The sequence below is a fragment of the Dreissena polymorpha genome, chromosome 1, assembly GCF_020536995.1.
Source record: "Dreissena polymorpha isolate Duluth1 chromosome 1, UMN_Dpol_1.0, whole genome shotgun sequence".
NCBI lineage: Eukaryota > Metazoa > Mollusca > Bivalvia > Myida > Dreissenidae > Dreissena > Dreissena polymorpha.
The window spans coordinates 87,322,589-87,326,198 of record NC_068355.1 but is presented as its reverse complement, the minus strand read 5'-3'; positions in this window follow the sequence as shown (position 1 = coordinate 87,326,198).

Genomic DNA, 3,610 nt, shown 5'->3' with positions numbered 1-3,610 from the left:
GGATAGTTATTCTTGTATGATTGGTCACCATCATTTGAAGTATAAGGCATGCCATGTTGAAACCAGGAAAAATGTATGGAATAAAGTTGAGTCCCATATCAGCATGTGCTGGATATGCACAGTCATATCCAGGATTGAGCTGTCTATATACAATGGAAATAAGGTTGGACAATAGAATACCATCATAGAGGAAAGTGACATTACATTATCAGCTACTCTATACAGACTGCACTGGCTGATTTACAGCATGATATTAAGCAATTGCATCTGTACCAGTATTCAGAGAGCACATATATTGGATGCTGATATTCTTACCTAGTAATCTTCCCTGCAATGGTTAATTGTTGCAACAGAATGTTTGCCCTTTTAAGTCATGTAACTAGATCAAAGGTGAATGTCCTAGTGGACACGAAGTTTGTGTACAGTTTCACATGCATTACAGTTTTAATGTGCATTTAACAACATTTTACAATATGAAGTTGTTGTTTTAATAGTTGTCCGAGACTAGAACTAGATTTCTTGTGACAGTTTGTGCTGCTGGAACATTGAACGCCACTGGAATAGGAATAGTATTTTAATTTAAGGGAATGCAAATTTACCAAGTGTTGAACATATACTATTAATGTATGCATTATTTTTAGGATCAATTTGAACATAATGATTTGTTTAAATTAAGCAGTTAAGATCAAGTCCTAAGCATATCACACTAAACCAAACATAATCCCTAATGTTATTCTCAGAATATAATTTTGTTTTCTTATCTTAAATGCGATACTATTAACAAAGACGATGCTGAGAGAGGTGATCAAGTCAATCACACGATCAGCTCACCATTTTCTGGCAGTAGATAAAGTGGCAGTGTTTTGACAAATAAAATTGTAAAGTTTAGTATTTTAAAGATAAATATTCATCATATAAACACCCTATTGATGGAGATTGTATTTACTATTAATCGGACAATAGTAAAACTTGAATTGTTCGTATTTACATGAATTTATCATTTAATCATTGATAATCAACTGATATTCATGTTACTTTTTAGCTCACCTGATTGCTCAGGTGAGCTTTTGTGACCGGTCTTTGTCCGTCGTACGTCCGTCTGTCCATCCGGTAACATTTGTTCGTAAACACTATAGAGGCCACATTTATTGTCCGATCTTCATGAAACTTGGTCAGAAGCTTCGTCCCAATGAAATCTTGGTCGAGTTCAAAACTGGGTCATGCTGGGTCAAAAACTAGGTCACTAGGCCAAAAAAAGAAAAAACTTGTAAACACTGTAGAAGTCACAAATCATGCCCAATCTTCATGTAACTTTGTCAAAATGTCTGTCTCAATGATATGTTGGTTGAGTTCAAAAGTGGTTCCGGTCCGTTGAAAAACATGGCCGCCAGTGGGCGGGGCAGTTTTCCTAATTTGGCTATAGAGAAACCTTGTTAACACTGGAAGTCACAATTTTTGCCTTATCATCATGAAAGTTGGTCAAAACATTGGTTTTATTGATTTCTCGAACGAGTTCGAAAATGGTCCAGATCGGTGAAAAAATATGGCCGCTAGTGGGCGGGGCATTTTTCTCTATATGTATATAGAAAATCATGTAAACACTCTAGAAGTCACATTTTTGGCCCAATTTTCATGAAATTTTGTCAGAACTTTTGTTTTCTAGATACGTGAGTTAAGTTTGAAAATGGTTCCGGTCTGTTGAAAAACATGGTTGCCAGGGGGACGGGGCAGTTTTCCTTATATTTATATAGTAAAAAAGCTTGCAAACAATCATGAATTAAGGTCATGTAGCATGTGAGACAACTCTTCTAAATATTGCATTTAAGTTTACAGTAGTTACTCCCCTTTGATTATTCATGTTTTCATAATAATACAGTGTAGTTGTGTTTCATTAATGTGTTAATTGTTATTCCAGGTTGGATGTTTTTATGCCCCCTTTCAAAGAAAAGGGGGCATATAGTGATCGGACTGTCCGTCCGTCTTTCCGTCACACTTTGCATTTAGGTTTCCAAAAATGCTCATAACTTCTATGTCCCTTGAGATATAACCTTCATATTTGGTATGCATGTGTACATAGACAAGACCTTTCCATACGCACAAATTTTCTTAGCCCTGTGACCTTGAAGTTAGGGTCCGCGTTTAGGTTTCGAAATCTGCGTTTAGGTTTAGAAAAATGCTCATAACTTCTATGTCCCTTGAGATACATGTATAACCTTCATATTGGTATGCATATATGGACAAGGCATTTCCATACGCACAAAATACTTTACCCCTGTGAACTTGACCTTGAACTAAGGGTCCGCGTTTAGGTTTTGAAATCTGCGTTTAGGTTTTGAAAAATGCTCATTACTTCTATGTCCCTTGAGATATAACCTTCATATTTGATATGCATGTGTATATGGATAAGGCCTTTCCATACGCACAACATTTTTAACCCCTGTTATCTTGACCTTGAACTTAGGGTCCGCGTTTAGGTTTTGAAATCTGTGTTTAGGTTTCGAAAAATGCTCATAACTTCTATGTCCCTTGAGATATAACCTTCTTATTTGATATGCATGTGTATATAGATAAGGCCTTTCCATACGCACAACATTTTTAACCCCTGTTATCTTGACCTTGAACTTAGGGTCCGCGTTTAGGTTTCGAAATCTGTGTTTAGGTTTCGAAAAATGCTCATAACTTCTATGTCCCTTGAGATATACCTTCATATTTGGTATGCATGTTTATATGGACAAGACCTTTCCATACGCACACAAATTTTGACCCCTGTGACTTTGACCTTGAACTTATGGTCGGCGTTTAGGTTTCGAAATCAGCGTTTAGGTTTCGAAAAATGCTATAACTTCTATCAAAGCGTTTATAGGGGGCATATGTCATCCTATGGTGACAGTTCTTGTTTTTAGCTCACCTGATTGCTCAGGTGAGCTTTTGTGGTCTTTGTCCGTCCACATTTGTTCGTAAACACTCTAGAGGCCACATTTATTGTCCGATCTTCATGAAACTTCGTCAGAACATAAATTTTGTCCCAATGATATCTTGATCGAGTTTGAAACTGGGTCATGCTGGGTCAAAAACTATGTCACTAGGTCATAAAAAAGAAAAGCTTGTAAACACTGTACAAGTGTCATTTAATGCCCAATCTTCATGTTACTTTGTGTATATGTCTGTCTTAATGATATGTTGGTCGAGTTCAAAAGTGGTTCCAGTCCATTGAAAAACATGGTTGCCAGTGGGCGGGGCAGTTTTCCTAATATGGCTATAGAGAAACCTTGTAAACACTCGAGAAGTCACAATTTTTCCCAATCATCATGAGAGTTAATCAAAACATTGGTTTTATTGATATGTTGGACGAGTTTGAAAATGGTCCAGATCGGTGAAAAAACATGGCCGCCAGTGGGCAGAGCATTTTTCTCTCTATGTATTTAGTGAAAACATGTGAACACTAGAAAACACATTTTCTTCCTAATTTTCATGAAATTTGGTCAGAACATTTGTTTTCTTGATACGAGAGTTGAGAAATGGTTCCGGTCAGTTGAATAACATGGCTGGGGCAGTTTTCCTTATGTGACTATATAGAGAAACCTTGTGATCGAACACTATAGAAGTCACA